The sequence below is a fragment of the Hylobates moloch genome, unplaced genomic scaffold, assembly GCF_009828535.3.
Source record: "Hylobates moloch isolate HMO894 unplaced genomic scaffold, HMol_V3 SCAFFOLD_38, whole genome shotgun sequence".
Classification (NCBI taxonomy): domain Eukaryota; kingdom Metazoa; phylum Chordata; class Mammalia; order Primates; family Hylobatidae; genus Hylobates; species Hylobates moloch.
In genome coordinates this window covers 1-21,465 of record NW_026652313.1, presented here as the reverse complement: position 1 = coordinate 21,465, position 21,465 = coordinate 1, and the positions used below count along the sequence as shown (strand labels likewise).

Below are 21,465 nucleotides of genomic sequence, written 5' to 3'. Positions count from 1 at the left end.
TCCTCGGCACTAGTGACACTGACTCAAAGCATCCTACTTTTCCTGTACTGCTTTTTCTGAGGCCACTGATCACCTCTAAACATTTGTCTGCTGTGTTTTCCTTGATTTCTTTGTTTCCTTGCATTAAACTCTTCCTCTCAAAATTCTTCACCGGCTGCTATAGCCTTCTATAGGAACTGACCTCTAAGGCTCCCTTTCTTCTTCAGTGGCTCCCATTTATCTTGCCCTCAAAGTGGGCATCCCACAAGCCTCAGTCCCTTTCATTTCTCAGTGGTCACTAGTGGTTCTCAGCCCTGGTGATACATCACAATCATTTGTAGAGCTCTTTTAAAATGTCCAAGCCCTAGCTGGGTGTGGTGGCTCATGCCTGTAATCCCAGCACTTTTGGAGGCTAAGTGGGTGATCACCTGAGGTCAGGAGTTTGAGACCAGCCTGGCCAATATGGCGAAACCCTGTCTCTACTGAAAATACAAAAATTAGCTGGGCATGATGGTGCATGCCTGTAGTCCCAGCTTCTTGGGAGGTTGAGGCAGGAGAATGGCTTGAACGTGGGAGGCAGAGGCTGCAGTGAGCGGAGATTGCACCATTGCACTCCAGCATGGGCAACAGAGCAAAACTCTGTCTCAAAAAAGATAAATAAATAAAATGTCCAAGTCCAGATCCCAACCCAGATCAATAGGATATGAGCTCTGTGAACCTGGTCATGTGACAATCTCTGACATTCAATTTCTTCATCTGTAAAATTAAGATAATGTTAAATCTGCTTCATCAGATTGCTGTATACACATGCTTTACTTCCCCATCGTTATAATGAATATGGTCTCCTCTTTTCTCCATTTACTTAAAGCCCACCTTTCTTTAAAAGCTCAACTGAACCTTTCCCCTGGCCCCAGCTCTCCATAATCACATTGTTTTGGCTTGTTTGCAAAGCCCACTGAAAACTCAAGATGGGCCTGTAAAAATGAAATCGTCTCCTGGCTGATGTTTCTTTTTTATTTATTTATTCTTTTCTTGAGATGGAGTCTCGCTCTATTGCCCAGGCTGGAGTACAGTGGTGTGATCTCGGCTCACTACAACCTCCGCCTCCCGGGTTCAAATGATTCTCCTGCCTCAGCCTCACCAGTAGCTAGGATTACAGGTGTGAGCCACCAAGCCTGGCCCTGGCTGATCTTTCTATAGCTGTTCTTGTCACCTTCCAATCCATTCTCCATATAACATTCCAACATTCCAGAATGATCTTAACAAAACAATTAGGATCAAGTTGCTTTCTATTTTAAATCTTCTAATGATTTTTCTTTGTTCTTATATTTATTAAAATCCAAATTCTCTAACCCAGGTCACAAGGTTCTACAAAATCTGATCCTCATCTCATTACTCTCCCCATTGCTTTCTATACAGTCTGGCAGCACAGGTTGTAATTTGATGTACTCTTTCCCACCTCAGGGCCTGGCTCATGCTGTTCTCTCTGCCAGGAATGATCTTGTACTCACCTACCTTTTTTCTTTTTTTTTGAGACACAGTTTCTCTGTCGCCCAGGTTGGAGTACAGTGACACCATCTCAGCTCACTGCAACCTCCACCTCCTGGGTTCAAGTGATTCTCTTGCCTCAGCCTCCCAAGTAGCTGGGATTACAGGCGCCCACTACTACGCCTGGCCAGTTTTTGTATTATTAGTACAGACAGGGTTTCACCATGTTGCCAGGCTGGTCTTGAACTCTTGACCTCAAGTGATCACCCACCTTGGCCTCCCAAAATTCTGGGATTACAGGCGTGAGCCACCGTGCCCGGCCTCACCTATCTTTTCAACATCAGCTTAATAATCACTTCCCTCAGTATACACTTATCTGACCCTCAGTCCAAGTGGGTGCCCTGGGAAAACCTTCTCTTTACATCCTATAAATATTCTTTTATAATGAACTATTTTATCAGAAACCGGATGGATTCAGGTCAGATATTAACTTTTTCTCAGTATACCTCTATATTGTTTGATTTGTTGCCATAAGCATGAATTATATTTGTAATTTAAAACATTTGCTTTTAAGTTTGAGAAACAGTATGGTTTGTTGTTATTTATTTTTTATTTTTGGAGAAGGGGCTCTGTTGCCGAGGCTGGAGTGTACTGGCATGATCAAGGTTCACTGCAGCCTCGATCTCCCGGGCTCAAGTGTTCCTCCCACCTCACCTCAGCCCCCTCAGTAGCTGGGACCACATGTGTGCACCACCACTCCTGGCTAATTTTTTTAATTTTTCTTGTAGAGATGGGGATTCTATGTTGCCCGGGCTGGTCTTGAATTCCTGGGCTTAAGCCATCCTCCCACCTCAGGATCCTGAATAGCGGAGACAGGCACAGCCACCATGTCCAGTTAGTTTTGTATTATTTGTAGAGATGAGGTTTTGTCATGTTGCAAAGGCTAGACTCAAACTCCTGGCCTCAATTGATCCTCCTGCCTTGCTGGGCCTCCCAAAGTGCTGGGATTACAGGCATGAGCCACTGTGTCCAGCCAATACATTATTTTTTAAAAGCCATGTTGCTGCTTCAATGTCTGCCTCCTCCCCTAGAATACAAGTTCCAAGAAGGGCATATACTGAGGCTGGCTGGTTCACCATGATGGCCACAGAATCTAACAGTGCTTTGAACCCAGGAGATGCTGAACATATTGAGTGAATGCTATTGACTGAAAAGAACAGAACATGAAAACTGGTTGGGAGACTCAGCACTAACCTTTGCCCAGGAAAAAGATGGCTCTCAGGCCACCTTAGAGAATGCAAAGGGGTGGGGCACACCTGAACCTGAGTCAGGGCCCTATTCAAAAGTATCCTGCCAACAAGGGCTTTGAAACAGGGTAGGTGCTTATAGTCTCACAAAGGAAGCAGTATTCAGGCTGTTGGTGTCTGACTAGTTAAATAGGACCCAAGCCAGGAGTTATAGATGAGTCCAGGAGGTTGTCAATACATTTAATTAAAAAAAATTCTAGCTATAATTTTCTAAATATTATCTTCATTATTAATTTGGCTCTCAGTATTTGCAAAGTAATTTTGTTATTTTTCTTCACATATACGCCCAATTTCCTAGTTGAATCTGCAATCTCCTAAATACGAGGTCTCTTTCATAACTATTCTACATCCTCATGACTCAGTTCAACCCACAGCATATTCCCTAGAAATGAATACAGCCAACATTCTTTCATTCAAAGAACATGCCCAGGGATTCAGTGTTTCTCAGATACCCTCCAACAAGTTTTTAATGTTTAAATAAATGCAGCACATTTTCATGCTTTTATCACCAATGCTTGTTGAAGTTTCATTGATTTTCAGTGGTCTTTAATGTTTTTCTTTGCTTGGAAATATTTGATAAGGTAATTGCAGTAGATGCTTGCAATGCTATCTAAACAAATGAAGTAGAATATTTTAATGAGAATATGTGTTATTCATGCTTTAAAGTATACCTGTTTCTTTGTGGCTTTAAATATGGTACGTGCTTAATAAGTTATAGGAATTGCCCACTAGGGTATCTTTTTGTTCTGAAATAATAGGCTTTTGACATGGGGTTTGAAGTCTTTTCTCTATTTGATGCAGTTTATGTTGGTATAGTATAGCCACCTCAGGGCTAATAAAATCCAGTGATTTTGCATATGCTAATAGCTAAATCCTTCAACAATTAAAAGTGAAGTAAAAAAAGCCCCAGAATCCTCACCTTCAAAAACCTATGGTAACAAAGACAGTATTCAATCTGCAGTCTTGTAAGAGCAATGCTGATTATCTTTTCCCTCTTTGGAATCTGAATCATATGTTATACCTAGATGACAAGTCAGCTTTTGCTTGTTTCCTGTAATTTAACATGCCGTGAGCTACCCATGTTTCATTTGGGTCAGAAGCTGCCATAAGATAATGTGAATTGAAGCCATTATGTGACTTTAGTAAGATTATGTTTATTAACCAAGATTACCCATTATGATGGTTTCCAGGCCAACAGCATGAAATGAGTTTAATCTGAAAAAAATTGTTTCTTCCACAGAGATAATTATTTGTAAAGTTAAAGCTAATCTACGAATCCAGTTGCCATTCTTAATAGCTTCAGGCTTGCTTCTCCTTTTCTTTACTACAGTCTAAGTTTCTCATTCTAACTATGCTTGCGTTATTCCTTTTCTCCTCTTGATTAAAATTTAGCAGATAGTGAAGATTTACTGTGTTTATTAGAAATAAAAATTTGTAAATTTATCAAAAACCTACATGAAATTTAAAAAGTGGTAATACACTTAAAAGTTTACAAAAATGAATCCTGTTACCAATTTAGGAAAGAAACACAGTAATTAATAAAAATATATTCATATTTGCTTACCATGGGTTTTGATATCTGTGGGTTATTGAATCAAGAGAAGCTTGACTTAGTTCTTCATACTGTAAAAGGAAGAAAATTAATGTACCATAATTCCTAAGTAAATAGGTAGCAGGTCTAAGTATCCATATTTCTAGTCAAAAAAGGAAGTCAGGTTGGGAAATGAAATAGGAAATGCTAAATTCAGTTAAAAGAAGATCAGAGAAGAAAACAGTCTTTTGATTCCTGAACAGAGAGGAAAAAAGTACAAGAAGTAAAATAAGCAAGACCCTATGTGCTTTACTTTCCCTCTTTGAAAGGAGGGGTGTTGGGTAGCAAGAAAAGTGTGATGCGTAATCACTAAGTTGCTTTCCATCTTTATGATTCTATGTATAAATAAATGAGCATTCTAAACTACTGTCATTAGACTCAAACAGGTTACCTCTTTTCACTTTACTTTCTCCTTACAGAATCAAAAAAATGTGGTCGCAATAATTTAGGAAAGAGCTGGATTATAGACAGACTGTGGTAAAGTGTAGATTTGAAAACTCGTTTCAGAAGGGATAATTCAGAGTATTGATAAGGTATTTGGTGGCTTAGAGTGGTTCTTAGATTAAAAAATAATTCCCACCCCCCCCCCCCCCCATGTGCATTGAAACGATCTGTTATTACTGAATGAATGACTGCTATATACTGACTCCTCTTCTCCAGGAACTGTCAGATGGATGGCACATCTTGTAAATAAGCATGGGGAATAAAAGTGTCAAATTTATATCGAAAAACGTATTGGTCTATAACCATTTCTGAAATTTCTATACTAGGATTGAGAAGCCATGACATAAATTATCAAAAAGTATTTCACTTCATTTGTGGATGCATTTTTTACTTACATTAGTATGGGATGCGATATTCATAACATCTCAAAAAGTGGCAAAATCCTATTATAAAAATTTCAACATTAAAGGAATGATGTTACTTAGCACTTTTTAAATTCTCTTCTCTCCTCTTCCTTTTCCCTTAAGCTTCAGTTTAGAATGACTTTCCTTATTGACTACCACAGTCTCTGCTTGAGAAGGCAAATTCATTTATTTGTGTCATCTTCTCTGGGATAAAGACCTGAAACCTTAATCTCTTCAATGTTCACACATAAATTGAATAAACAAAGGAAGGCACAAAATAAGCAAGGTCACTATTCCATAGAAACTTTGAAAATAATCTGCATATAATAGAAAGATCATGGGACAGGTTTTTTTCTCAATTGATTGCTGACATGATTCCCTGAAAATTGACCTTATCCATTGACTTATAAGTAATTTTATTATCAGCTTCTGGACAAATTTTGCAGGACTTGGATGATCTTTAGTTTTATGCTATTCCTATCTTTAATAACCCAAAATTGCATCTTCTTAACTGGGGAAGACCTTTCTCAGAAACAAAATAACACATCTTTTTTCCATTCCTCCTATAGATATCAGTCCCTATAAACAATTTGTTATCTAAAATAAGCTGGTCCTTCTCTATCTTAATTTATTAACGAAATGCATCACGATTTATTTGGACATCTATGTTTACTGTAGTGTTAAACCTAATAAAATTCAGACTAAGATAAATCTTTTTTTTTTTACTGGCCAATCATTCCTAAGAGTAAAGATTGATTTCAAAACCAATTCAATATCTTCATAGAAATGGGTAACAATTATTATATTTTCTATCTTAAATCAGTGAGAACCTTTTACACTTATTTTAAATGTTTTCCACGAAAAGAATTACAACTCCAATTTGGATATTTCCTACAGATCAATCTTCAAATTAAGTCTATTTATTAACAAAAGGGAAATACTTGCTAACTACATTCACATATCATGAGTTACACAATTTCTAAAATGAGTAAAAACTGTTAAATTTGAGTTAAATTAATTGCAGACATTTGGGGCACATTCTGGTTAAAAATTAAAATCATTGCTTAAGACTTTCACTTTTAATCTCTAAACTCTAGTTTAGTCCTGACACATTTAGGAAGTCTTGGGGACTGTTCCTGAGGAATCCTTTTGCTTTGTTGCAATAATCCAAGATGGTTTTCTTACTATATCCAATTTTTACTTTCCTTACTTCTAGAAAGAACAATTTTCCATCTCTATAACTATGAGGTCTTTCTCACCCGTAGAACGAATACAATGGCAATGTAATTCAAGAATGCATAGACACTAAGGGTTTTCTTCTGTAGCCTCCTCCTTGGTAACATAGGGCTCTCAGTACCAAACATTTGAGTGGAAAATTCCCTACGGCTATCTTTTCTTATGCTAATGTGTTTTTTCCTTCACTTGCCTCAATTTGCAAAATATTACTGTTAACCCCTTAGGTGTCTTTCTTCCCACAGCCTGTGAGAAGCATTTCCATTGTTGCGGCAGGGTCACCAAATTGCATAATGTTGCCTATTCTAGATTGGAACTATTACAGGGAGAAAGGGGACATAAAGGCTTTTGCATGAATGGAACATTTGAAGTATTCATTTTACATTCAGAACATGAGTAGAAACAAAACAATTCTTTCTGAAAAATGTCGGTGTTTAAGGCATGGATTCAGTGATGCATTTCTCTTGTTAAAGGAAAAAAAAAGTTCCATGCAGAGACCCATACGTACTTCATTTTATGCCACATTATAGGTGGGCTTGAGTACCAACATTAATGATATCCTGGTCTCTTTTAACTATAGTTTTTAAATAATCTGAATTAATTCATCTACTTTCAGCAAATAGTCTGAACATTGGGTTCTGTGAGTTTGTTCACTGTGGCCCCAGTATCTCTGCTTTCTGGGGAGTATCCAAATAATGAGCAACATAGTCTCTCGTTTCTAGTGTGCTTACAATACTATAATTTAAAAATCCATGCAAGCAGGAAAATATAGTATAGAGAGACATTAATACTAGATCCCATTTGTTGAGCGTGCTAAGTGCTTTACACATCTCAATCCGTTTATTAATACTCTAAGGTATTACTGTTATCCTGTAATACGTAGTTGTTTTTTTTTTTTTTTTTTTTTTTTTTTTTGAGACAGGGTCTGGCTCTGTCACCCAGGCTAGAGTGCAGTGGCACAATCTCAGCTCATTGCAACCTCTGCCTCCTAAGTTCAAGCAATTCTCCCATCTCAGCCTCCTCAGTAGCTGGGACCACAGGTACACACCACCATGCCCAGCTAGTAGAGAGAGGGTCTTGCCGTGTTGCCCAGGCTGGTCTCAAACTCCTGAGCTCAAGCTATCTATCTGCCTCAGCCTCCCAAAGTGCTGGGATTACAGGTGTGAGTTACTGTACCCAGCCAGTAGGCAGAATTCTAAGATAGCACCCAAGATTCTCACCCCCTGGTATACATGCGTTCTCAGATATTCAACTGAATACAAATCTAGGTCCTACTGTGAAGGGATTTTGCAGATGTAATTAAAGTCCCAAATCAGCTGACTTGAAGAAAGGGAGATTATTCTCAGTGGGCCTAAGCTAATCAGGAGAGCTCTTGAAAAGACCTAGGCTCTTCTTGGCAAAGGGGATTTGAAGCATGAGAGGGAGACTCCACAGCTGGCTTTAAAGATGTGGAGGGGTCAGCCGAGTGCGGTGGCTCACGCCTGTAATCCCAGCACTTTGGGAGGTGGGCGGATCATGAGGTCAGGAGATGGAGACCATCCTGGCTGACACAGTGAAACCCTGTCTCTACTAAAAATACAAAAAATTAGCCAGGCGTGGTGACGGGTGCCTGTAGTCCCAGCTACTCAGGAGGCTGGGGCAGGAGAATGGCCTGAACCCAGGAGGCAGAGCTTGCAGTGAGTTGAGATTGTGCCACTGCACTCCAGCCTGGGCAACAGAGTGAGACTTTCTAAAAAAAAAAAAAAAAACTTGTGGAGGGGTCATGGAGTGAGGTGCCTGGGTGGCCTCTGAATGTTGAGAATGGCCCCTGGCTGACAACCAGCAAAGAAACAGAAGTACAAGTTCAGCTCTACAACCATGAGGAAATGAAATCTTCCACAACCATATGAACTTGGAAGACAGCCCCAGACTCAGATGACTTCACAGCCATAGTTAACACCTTCATCTTTGGGAGATCTGAGTGGAGAGCCCAGTCATGCCATCCCTGGATTTCTGACCTACAGAACTGTGAGCCAATAAATGAGTATCCATTTAAGCTGCTAAATTTGTGGTAATTTGTTATGCAGTAGAAAACCAATATATCCCCATTTCATAGATCGGAAAACTGAGGCATTATAAAAAATGGCATTCGGACTAGCATGCAAGGGGAGAAAAGGGAGAATATAAAAAGTTCTTCAACTGGCTATTTTAGCTTGAAATCCACATTCCATTTTCATTATGGTCATATATTAGTCCATTTTCACACTGCTATGAAAATAGTACCTGAGACTGGGTAATTTGTAAAGGAAAGAGGTTTAATTGACTCACGGTCCACATGGCTGGGGAGGCCTCAGGAAACTTACAATCATGGCAGAAAAGGAAGCAGGCATGTCTTACATGGTGGCAGGTGAGAGAGTGAAGAGGGAAGCCTCTTATCAAACCATCAGATCTCGTGAGAACTTACCATCAGGAGAATATCATAGGAGAAACCACCCCCACAATCCAATTACCTCCCACCAGGTCCTTTCCTTGACTGATGGGGATTATGGGAATTACATTTCTACATGAGATTTGTAAATCTCATTGTGGCCTGTAAACCCTATCAGGCCACAAACATAGATTTGCCCTGAGAAGCCATATGAATGCTAATTGCCTCATTAATTCTCAGAGAAAAGGCATATTTTTCAATGCAGTGGGTGGAAACAAAAAACGAAACAAAACAAAACAAAACAAGAACAACAACAACAAAGGTAAATTTTTTTATTTTCTCCCAGTATCCTTCCAAGGAGATAAATATTTTCCTTATTTCATTCTATAATTCAAAATACACCAGGATTTTTTTTTTTAAAGAAAGACTGGAGTTAATTTTCTTGGGAATTGTTATGATTTGTGATGGATGACCAGCCATCTGATTCAGCCCTTTACCCAGAGCTGGTTGATGATTCCTAGCAGGGTCTGAAATCTGAGTGGACTATTCAAGCAACAGAAAGCTATACAAGTGCTTCCAAGCCACTATGTGTGCTCAGTGCAGACTTTCTGAAATACCATCAAGGGCCTATTTTGCAACTGTACTCACCCTTGGAGTTTTCTAATGTGTTTGCCACTGTTGTTAATTCTAAGGTTAGAAAGTACACTCCCCCCAAGTTAATTGTCCAATTAGCTCTACAACTATGGGTTGTAAAACAAGCATTGTGAACATGAGATTTGATATGAAGGAGACTGTGCCCAGTTTCCTTCGGTTTCCGTTTAAAAAAAAAAAAGGTACATAGTTTTGAATGATTTCATTGAATAAGCTGGGAGTGGACTAATTGCCAACCTAAAACACACTTAAAAATTCATTACCCTTTATCTACAACTTGGTCTCTCAACAAAGACACTGCATGAGAATAGAATAGATTCCAGTCTCCATTTCTCATCGTTTACTGATCATCATTTACCACATGCTAAGCACTAGAAGATGGTGGGTGGGAGCTGGTATTGATGTGGTATTGATGTTGTCAGTACAAAGACACATACAACAGATCTCAGACCTCAAATTGCTTAAAGCCATTGGAATGTGGCTAGGACTGTGTAGTGCAATTACTGACAATAATCAATCACACTAAACTTCCACAAAGAAACTTTCCTATGAATTCTTCCCAAGTAGGTGGTCATAGTGGATTCTTATAGCATATATTTTCAGTACCGTTTCTTCATGCCCAAACACTGAGCTGAGACCATGTAGTGGGGGGCACCCCTATATTTAATGAACTATTCCTAAACTTCCCCAATTAAAGTTCCTTGGTTTCCTAGATTTAATCCGGGAAAAGAAATCTCCAGGTTTCTGGTCTCATTTGCTATGCATGCTATGCGTTTTTGTCAACATAGCTGAGATACCCTGGGAGTGTTGTATATGAATATAGGGGAAACTACAGACATAAATTTACAATGATTTAAGAATTTCCTCCAGTGATCTTAAAAAGACAGGATTAACGCCAGATTTAGAAAACAGATGTCCTGGTATTTGATCCACCTGTGCTTGGGATATTGGCTCACACACAAGTTTCAGAATTCTTTGACAATATACTTAACAGCCTAGCTATGGAGTCATACCACACTTTTACTAGCACCTATTCTAAGTTATAGCATCTTTTCTTAGCTTTGTATGTCACTATCATCAAATAACATTTGTTGAAAAATCTGTGACATATCCTTAATTACTGACTTTAAGAAGCTAAATTTTTTTAAAAGGTGATATTTACATTTAGACATATACTCCAGATATTGTGTCAAGCCTTAACAAGAGTTCATAACTACCACAATGTATTTTTAGCCTGCCTAAATTAAGGGATAAAATCATCTACCAAGCTTTACATTACTTTGGGTTCTTTCTTTTCTTTCCTTTTTTCCCCTAAATTTTCACATCCTAACAAATGATGTGACAATAAGGACTTTTGTTTTCCAATTTGCCAATAATTTTCTAGAAAGTCACCTCTGAAAGAGAGAGAAAGCCCTGTGCTTAGTTGAGAGGCCAGGTAATTGGGGGCTGGGATGCCCACTTGAATGTGGCAGCATCGCTGGCTACCAACAGAGAGGCTTCCCATTCCAAAGGCATTACTCTTTGTGGAACTGCTTTGAACACAGTGCAGAGAGTACACATCAGTGATACACACCTCCCTTGATGTTTCCATGGTCTGTTAGGAAAAGGAAGCATCAAACATAAAATTTATTTTCCGGAAATTTAGATATAAGTAAAATTTTATAAGGAAATTGTTTCCTTCAATGTATTTGAGAATCCGATAAAGCTAAGCTTTGTAAAATGGAGAAAATGTAACATCTGTATATAAAGAGGTTAATACATTATTTTCAAGAAAAAGGAGGGTGATTTGGTCTCGCTAGACAATGTTTCTCCCGCCTCACAGATGGTCAGCATGTGGTACTCTCTCACTAAAGCCTTCTGGTGGTATCATAAGATATATTACTTTATACCAGCCCTTAAGGATGAAAGGTGCTAATGTAATTATTTTTATGTTAAACCACAAACTGTTAGGATGCAAATAACTATAAGTAAAAAGTGAGAACTAAACACACACTCATCTGGGAAAGAACAGCAGCCCTCCAAAGACATGCTTAATTTTAGAAAAGCTATTTTCTATTTTGCTTTTATAACTTAGTTGAAAAAGGAAGCTTTATTATGTTTCTAAAATTGTCTATACTGATAACAACATCTGGAGATTAGGAATTTTAATGAGACTCAAAACTGGTGGCTATTTTTATGATTGCTCTAGATGAACCCCAAGGTAAATGAGAATTTGGGGATAAAAAATGCAGAAATTCTGAAATATGTATTTTGGTGGTCTACAAACTCCATGCTGGCAATACATTTTTCCCAGATGAATCTGAAAACACAGGAGGACACTGTTGTGTAGGAGTTTAGAAGACTGCATAGAGTTAGTGCAAGGAAAGAGGGTTTGGCTTGGTGAGAACTCACTCATTTTTTTCCCCATAATGCCAATGATTGTATTTGATATGTTTTGAAAGGCAATAAAGTGCTTACAAAATACAAATTCAAAAACAACTACTATCAAGCGATTTCTTATGTCAAATATGTGGGTGGTACCATCTCTACTATTTTTTATTTATTTATTTTTGAGAAGGTCTCGCTCTGTCACCCAGGCTGGAATGCAGTGGCGCGATCTTGGCTCACTGCAACCTCTACTTCCTGGGTTCAAGCGATTCTCCTGCCTCAGCCTCCTGAGTAGCTGCGATTACAGGTGCCTGCCACCACGTCCAGCTAATTTTTGTATTTTAATAGAGACAGGGTTTCACCACGGTGGCCAGGCTGGACTTGAACTCTTGTCCTCAATCCATTCTCCTCAGCCTCCCAAAGTGCTGGGATTACAGGCATGAGCCACCATGCCCGGCCTCTACTATTTATTTTGATATTATAAATGAATTATATTGTGTGCAAATGATGCAAAGTGGGATGCTAGGAGACAACTGATGGAACCATGAAGAAAGGGATGCATACCTTATAAGATAAATCAAGTAGGTTTGACCACAGCCTGACCCTGCCTTAGAGAAAAATGATAACACAACTGCGTACGTTATAAAGTGGCTCCAATCTAATGTTCTGATCTCATTGTCTATCATTGCATTTCATACATCCTGCATTCCTCCGAGTCCTTGATTTCACATGGCCTGGGTTGAAATCCTAGCTCTACTATTTACTAGCTCTGTGGCCTCAGGCAAGGAACCTCACCTGTTGATACCTCAGTTTCCTCAGCTGTAAAATCATCACAGTACCATTCTTATTAAACAATCAATTGTAGCTTTTTTAATGTTTACCTTCTCTAAATAAATTCACAGTAAGCTAAATGTCTAATAAGCCAATCTTGTATCAGTTTATTCCATAGTCATCAAGAAATTCAACATTTCATCAGAAGGCTGTTCAAATGTCCATAAAGCCGTCACAAAGAAGCTCTATTTCATGACAGCGGAAATTGTGACAGTTAATGAGGCAGAGATTTCAAAGCCTCAAAATTTTGGTTTTTATTACCTCATATTACATATAAATATGTTGATGAGTTCCCACAATTCTCCTTATTACCTCATATAGTTTTTAAAATATATAATATATTGGTTATAATATATTATGATTGATTTAATATTTTCTTTGGGGTCACACCCATGAAAAGTTAGTCATCATGTCCAGTGTAACATTGTTTCTGTGAGAAAACCAAATGACTTAAATCATTTTGTCACGAGGTCAGAGCACAGGTGCAGCAAATGGACATTAGGAAGCCAGCAGATCCCATTGAGGTTGGGGTTAAAGAAAGGAGACACGACCAGCTAAGCAGCAGTTAGAAAAGTTCCTCAGTTTAGCATGGGATTGAAACCAAAGAAACTGTTCACATTGTCTCCACATATTCTTGCAGAAACAACATATATAGTTTGATAGAGACCAAATCCATTTTTTTTTAAAGAATGTGCTGCTCTTAAATCCGAGATGATAAAAGTAATGGTCTGTCCTTGTTTATACATACATTTATTATTATTGCATTGTAACCCATGTAAGAGTCAGTAGGAAATAGCTAAACATTAAAAAATCCAGAAGAGAAACTGGATCTTGTGATTTTTACTGACCTCCGCAACGTGGGGGAAGCTTTTCAGGTGTCACTCAGCATGGAAGTTATTATCTTTCTGCAAAAAGCCAGATGATCTGCAGAACCCCTCCTAGTGCCCCAAATAGGAGAGACCATTCCCAGGTAGGAGGCAGCTGCTCCAGGCATTTTACCAAGACTCTATTAGAGGTGCCTGAGCATCCTTAACCGCTAGTCTTACATAAACCTGGAGCAGTAAATTAGGCAGAGCAGCTGTTAGAGCTATAAAAATCCAAGAGATGAAAGTTTTGCTTAAAATCGAAGCTCTAAGCAATTGCCATGAGAGACACTGAGGAGTCTCTGCAGTTAGACTAAAACAAGAAGTGACCATTTTGATTTGGATTATTACGGGACAAGGAAGAGCAAGGGATATGGAAAGGGTCTATAGACAGATAAGAAACCGGAGAACGAACAGGAAGTGGATTGAGACATTTCTCAAAGTGACACCACACTGAAGTTTACCAGCTCCCTTGTGAGGGCGGCCCTGGGTTAATGCCACCACTCTTGTATAGTCTTTGTAATTAGGAGCATGTTTGAATGCATGGAGTGTATGTGTATGTATCGGCTCAAGTGTCAATTCATGCACCAAGTCTGATTTTTTAGAAGTAGCTGCCTGAAGCACAGGGTTGATAAGGAATCAAAAGTCTGAGTCTACACTCCAAAAATGACACTATGAGCTGGGCACAGTGGCTCACACCTGTAATCCCAGCACATTGGGAGGCCGAGGTGGGAGGATCACTTGAGCTCAGGAGTTTGAGACCAGCCTGGACAACACAGACCTTGTCTCTACTAAAAAAAATTTTTTAATTATCTGGGTGTGGTGGCATGTGCCTGTAGTCTCAGCCTCTCAGAAGGCCGGGTAGGAGGATTGCTTGAGCCCAGGAGATGGAGACTGCAGTGAGCTATGAGCATGCCACTGTACTCCAGCCTGGGTGACACAGTGAGACCTTATCTCAAAAAAAAAAAAAAAAAAAGATATTCTGATCTGCCTTGGATGGAAAGAGAGAGAGGTATGCCTTAGATGCAGAGGGGGAGATGAGTAGACCCAGTGACAAAACCTAGATCTTCACTGTTAAGGAAATTATAGATGCTTCAATGCTGGTGCATGTGGTCATTCTCAGTGAATCTTTTTTTTCCCTATTATAAAGCTTTAAGTCCAAGGAGCTTTAAGGTATTATTCAAGATTGTTATCTGAGGAAGCTAGACCCTTGAAAACAATTACTGTTAAAATACTGGGGCCAAGAAAGTGCACAGATGACAAGCAACATTTCTTATAGTATATTCCAAGCAGTTTCTGAGCGTGCCACAGCTGGGGAAGAAAATCACTGTGTGGTTCACAGTCTCAGAGACAAAGAGGACCCCATTACCCAGCAGTTCAGTGATTAAAAGTAATCCATGAAATACTAACTAAAGATACAGAATAAATACATTCCTGAAAGGCTAACTCATAGCTATCATCTCTTTTGGATTCCCAGCCTGCTTTGAAGACCAAGGAATGCTTGATTGCACTTCATTTATGCAGAAAAATAGGTTAAGTTAAAGATAAAGAGGGAGAGAGGCTATACACACTCAAGATGATCTGACAGATTGAGGGCTGTGTCCGAGAGCAGGGCATCATCACCCAAGGAGAAACACCAAGACAACAGAAGTTCTGGACTTTATTCAACCCAGCTGCCTTGCTTTGGGGCTGGGCTTTTCTTGCTGGTGGCTAGTTTGATATTTAATCAAATCTTGGATTTTCATTTTTATTGCCTAAGTGGAATAGGACACGGTTTAAGAACCTAAGCATTCATTATATTCAGCTTGTCACTCAGAAACTGGTCTTCTTTGGAATATGCTGTAAGAGACGTTGCTTATCATCAGTGCCTTTTCTTGGCCCTGGCATTTAAACATATTACAATACATTAAATATAATATTATATTAAATTTAATGAATTACATGAAATACAACCACAACAGTACTAACAGCTAAAATCTGGATGTCACCCAGTGCATTCCTTGGGTTCTCATATATAGTCCTCACAACATAACAATATGAAACACATATAGGGCTTGATACATGCTAGTTACTGCTTCTAGTGCTTTACTAATACTAACTTATGCACTGTTTACAACAGCCCGTTACCTGAGCAAAGACAATGCAAAAGCCTGCCTAGAAAAAATATCCTAGAACTGAGATTTCATAATGAAGACACTGACGCACAGAGGCAAATGAACTTAACCCAGGCCATACACAGCTAGTAGGTGGCAGAACTAGGATAGAAATTTAGATGATCCTGTGAAGTGGGCCTCTGAATACTGCCATGTAGAAGAGACGCAAACAAAGATGCAGAGAGGTGAACTGATTTGCCCAAGGTCACAGAGCTAGACCTAAATCAGAGTGTAACCTCAAAGACTCTGCTCCCATCCACCCTCCTGGACTGCCATAGTTTGGGCCAGAAAAAGGTTTTTCTGGCTGGGTGTTGTGGCTCATGCCTATAACCCCAGCACTTTGGGAGGCTGACGCAGGTGGATTACCTGAGGTCAGGAGTTCAAGACCAGCCTGGCCAACATGGCAAAACCCCATCTCTACCAAAAATACAAAAATTAGCTGGGCCTGATGGCGTGTGCCTGTAGTCCCAGCTACTTGGGAGGCTGAGGCAGGAGAATCGCTTGAACCCGGGAGGCGGAGGTTACAGCGAGTCAAGATTGTGCCGCTGCACTCCAGCCTGGGTGACAGAGTGAGACCCGGTCTCTAAATAAATAAATAATAAATAATAAATGGTTTTTCCTTTTGTTAACCTTTACCAGGTGAAACTTAAGAATTTGAGGAAATTCAATTATTACATGATTGATACATTCAATTTTCAGACAATGCACAGGCCTGCCTGGAAAAAAATATCCAAATTCTCAGATTTTACTTCTAAAATCACTTGTGCACTCTTCTGTTTCAGGGGAGACACCATGATCTCATGCCTATGTCTACATCACCAAAAGAAAGTAAGACAAGGTTTCTAAAACCCTCTGACAACATACCCTGAATTATTAATACTTGATACGAAGGCATTATCAATATAGTGAATCTTAAAGATCTAAGACACACGTGTTAGGTCTGTGGATTATGGGATGCCCAGCACAGGCTTCTTTCTTTCCATCATCCACGCATGAAGCAGTGCTAGGATGGGGAAAGAGTGTGTGCCAAGTGCCTCAGCCTGAATGTGAATCAGAATACATTCCAAAGACAAACACAAACGCTTTTGGATTATCCATGGCTTCGTTTTCCTCATACCCTTCCCTTGGTGTATTAAAGGGGCTCCAGGAGTGGAGCACATGCATTTATTCACATGTGTCTTTCTGCAAAACTCAAACCTCTTTATGTCTCAAAGAGAAATCAAGCACCCGACATTTCCTTTGGAAGCAAATTCATAAAGAATTCAAGTTAGAAAACAGTATACTATGAAAAGCATAAATTTAAGAGCAATACCTTGATATGAAAGCCACTCTCCAGTCTTGATTTGTTGATAAAATTAAACTGTGGTACTCCCCAACCAATTTCACCAACGTGCTCGTGTTTATATTTTGCTGGCAAGCTTCCATTTGAGGCAGGCCTCCATAAATATCTGAGATCTCCAGTTTTTTCTAACGCCGGATGCTGTTCTCCTACATATGAGGTGTGCTGATGAATTTTGGGTAAATAATCCTTTATGTAGTCTGGACCTTTAAAAGACAAAAAGTACTTAAAACTTCTCCACACTTTATTCTAAGATACTTTTCTTACTTTAACCTTTGAAATACTTATAGCCAATAATTACATGGCACTTACTATGTTCTAGGTTCTATTATAAGCCTTTTAGACATGTTAATTCTTATTAATACTTATTTATAATTAATAATTATTATTAATGTTTATCTGTTAATTGCTGCTTAATAATAACCAAATGAGATGGGTAGAATTTTTTTCCCCAGTTTATGTATGGGGAAAATGAAAGATTCGTTGTCCAGAATTATAGCTAACAAGCTCTTTGTACCCAGACAGGCTGATGCGAAGGTTGGGCTCATAATTGACCCATTAAACTGCTTTGTATATAATCAGCTTAATACAGACATGGGCTGGATGTGGTGGTTTATGCCTGTAATCCCAGCACTTTGGGAGGCCAAGGTGGGTGGATTGCTTGAACTCAGGAATCTGAGACCAGGCTGGATAACTAGTGAGACCCTGTCTCTACAAAAAATAAAAATTAACCAGGCATGGTGGCACACATCTGTGGTCCCAGCTATTTGGGAGATGGAGGTGAGAGGATTGCTTAAGCTCAGGAGGTGGAGGCCACAGTGAGCTATGACTCTGCCACTGCACTCCAGCTTGGGCAATAGAGCAAGACCACCTCAAAAAAAAAAAAAAAAAAAAAAGACATGATATATACTAAAATTTCTCACATACTACATTTGCAGGATGTAGGCCTTCAGATATTTTTTATGGCTGCATAGTTATTCCATGGTATATATGTGCCATAATTTCTTTATCCAGTAAAACATTGATGGGCATTTGGGTTGTTTCCAAGTCTTTGCTACTGTGAATAGTGCTGCAATAAATATATGTGTGCATGTGTCTTTACAGTAGAATGATTTATAATCCTTTGGGTATATACCCAGTAATGGAATTGCTGGGTCAAATGGTATTTCCATTTCTAGATCCTTGAGGAATCGCCACACTGTCTTCCACCATAGGTGAGCTAATTTACACTCCCATCAACAGTGTAAAAGTGTTCCTATTTCTCAACATCCTCTCCAGCATCTGTTGTTTACTGACTTTTTAATGATCGCCATTCTAACTGGTGTGATATGGTATCTCACTGTGGTTTTGATTTGCATTTCTCTAATGACCAGTGATGATGAGCTTTTATTCATACATTTGTTGGTCACATAAATGTCTTCTTTTGAAAAGTATTTGTTCATATCCTTTGCCCACTTTTTGATGGGGTTGTTTTTTTCTTGTGAATTTAAGTTCCTTGTAGTGTCTTGATATTAGCCCTTTCAGATGGATGGATTGCAAAAATTTTCTCCCATTCTCTAGGTTGTCTGTTTACTCTGATGATAGCTTTTTTTTTTTTTTTGCTGTACAGAAACTGTTTAGTTTAATTAGATCCCATTTGTGAATTTTGGCTTTTGTTGCCATTGCTTTTGGTGTTTTAGTCATGAAATATTTGCCCATGCCTATGTCCTGAATGGTATTGCCTAGGTTTTCTTCTAGGGTTTTTATGGTTTTAGGTCTTACATTTAAGTCTTTAGTCCATCTTGAGTTAATTTTTGTAAAAGGTGTAAGGAAGGGGTCCAGTTTCAGTTTTCTGCATAATTGCTAGCCAGTTTTCCTAACACCATTTATTAAATAGGGAATCCTTTCCCCATTGCTTGTTTTTCTCAGGTTGGTCAAAGATCAGATGGTTGTAGATGTGTGGTGTTATTTCTGAGGCCTCTGTTCTGTTCCACTGGTCTACATATCTGTTTTGGTACCATTACCATACTGTTTTGGTTACTGTAGCCTTGTAGTATAGTTTGCAGTCAGGTAGTGTAATGTCTCCAGCTTTGTTCTTTTTGCTTAGGATGGTCTTGGCTATGTGGGCTGTTTTGGTTCCATATGAAATTTAAAGTAGTTTTTTCTAATTCTGTTAAGAAAGCCAATGGTAGCATGATGGGGATAGCACTGAATGTATAAGTTACTTTGGGCAGTACGGCCATTTTCATGATATTGATTCTTCCTCTCCATGAGCATGGAATGTTTTTCCATTTGTGTCCTCTCTTATTTCCTCGAACAGTGGTGTGTAGTTCTCCTTGAGGAGGTCCTTCACAGCTCTTTTAAGTTGAATTCCTATGTATTTTATTCTCTTTGTAGCAATTGTGACTGGGAGTTCACTCATGATTTGGCTATTATTGGTGTACAGGAATACTTGTGATTTTTGCACACTGATTTTATATCCTGAGATTTTGCCAAAGTTGCTTATCAGCTTAGGGAGATTTTGGGCTGAGACAATAGGGTTTTCTAATTATATAATCATGTCATCTGCAAAGAGAGATAATTTGACTTCCTCTCTTCCTATTTGAATATCTTTCTTTCTTTCTCTTGCCTGATTGACCTGGCTAGAACTTCCAATACTATGTTGAATAGGAGTGGTGAGAGAGGGCATCCTTGCCTTGTGCTGGTTATCAAAGGGAATCCTTCCCACGTTTGGCCATTCAGTATGATATTGGCTATGGGTTTTTCATAAATAGCTCTTATTATTTTGAAATATGTTTCATCAATACCTAGTCTACTGAGTGCTTTTAGCATGAAGGGGGGTTGAATTTTATAGAAGGCCTTTTCTGCATCTATTGAGATAATCATGTGGTTTTTGTCATTAGTTCTGTTTATGTGATGGATTACATTTATTGATTTGTGTATGTTGAACCACTCTTGCATTCCAGGGATGAAGCCAACTGGATCATGGTGAACAAGTCTTTTTTTTTTTTTTTTTTTTTTGAGACAGAGTCTCGCTCTGTCACCAGGCTGGAGTGCAGTGGAATCTCAGCTCATTGTAACCTCCATTTCCCGGGTTCAAGCAATTCTCCCATCTCAGCTTCTCAAGTAGCTGGGACTACAGGCGCACACCACCATGCCTGGCTAATTTTTCTATTTTTAGTAGAGACAGGGTTTCACCATGTTGGCCACGATGGTCTCAATCTCTTGACCTTGTGATCCACCTGCCTCAGCCTCCCAAAGTGCTGAGATTACACCACACCCAGCCAGTTAAGCTTTTTAATGTGCTGCTGGATTCAGTTTGCCAATATTTTATTGAGAATTTTTGCACTGATGTTCATCAGGGATATTGGCCTGAAATTTTCTTTTTTTGTTTTGTCTCTGCCAGGTTTTGGTATCAGAATGATGCTGGCCTCATAAAATGAGTTAAGAAGGAGTCTCTCTTTTTCTATTGTTTGGAATAGTTTCAGAAGGAATGGTACCAGCTCCACTTCATACCCCTGGTAGAATTCGGCTGTGAATCCGTCTGGTCCTAGACTTTTGGTTGGTAGGCTATTAATTACTACCTCAATTTCAGAACTTGTTATTGGTCTGTTCAGGGATTCAACTTCTTCCTGGTTTAGTTTGGGAGGGGGTATGTGTCCAGGAATTTATCCATTTCTTCTAGATTTTCTAGTTTATTTGCATAGAGGCATTTATAGTATTCTCTAATGGTAGTTTGTATTTCTGTGGGATCAGTGGTGATCTCCCCTTTATCATTTTTTATTGCTTCTATTTGATTCTTCTCTGTTTTCTTGTTTATTAGTCTGGCTAGAGGTCTATCTACTGTGTTGATCTTTTCAAAAAACCAGCTCCTGGATTCATTGATGTTTTGAAGGGTTCTTTGTGTCTCTATCTCCTTCAGTTCTGCTCTGATCTTAGTTATTTCTTGTCTTCTGCTAGCTTTTGAATTTGTTTGCTCTTGCCTCTCTAGCTCTTTTAATTGTGATGTTAGGGTGTCGATTTTAGAATTTTCTCGCTTTCTTCTGTGGGCATTTACTGCTATAAATTTCCCTCTAAACACTGCTTTAGCTGTGTCCCAGAGATTCTGGTATGTTGTGTCTTTGTTCTCATTGGTTTCAAAGAAATTACTTATTTCTGCCTTCATTTCGTTATTTACCCAGTAGTCATTCAGAAGCAGGTTGTTCAGTTTCCATGTAGTTGTGCAGTTTTGAGTGAGTTTCTTAATCCTGAGTTTCTAAGTTGATTGCACTGTGGTCTGAGAGACTGTTATGATTTCAGTTCTTTTGCATTTGCTGAGGAGTGTTTAACTTCCAATTCTGTGATCAATTTTAGAAATAGTGCTATGTGGTGCTGAGAAGAATGTACATTCTATGGATTTGGGGTGGAGAGTTCTGTAGATGTCTATTAG

At 39.0% G+C, this 21,465-nt stretch overlaps 1 long non-coding RNA gene across 1 annotated transcript in view; it reads right to left on the bottom strand.

Moving 5' to 3' along the window:
- The window catches only part of LOC131382522 (uncharacterized), an 80,404-nt gene extending 63,289 nt beyond the window's left edge, over positions 1-17,115 (bottom strand). The window contains exons 1-2 of the long non-coding RNA XR_009212068.1: positions 17,031-17,115; positions 4,339-4,397 (exon numbers count right to left, since the gene is read on the bottom strand). This is a non-coding gene — a long non-coding RNA (uncharacterized LOC131382522). The remainder of the gene's footprint in view (positions 1-4,338; positions 4,398-17,030) is intronic.
- Positions 17,116-21,465: the final 4,350 nt, after the last annotated feature.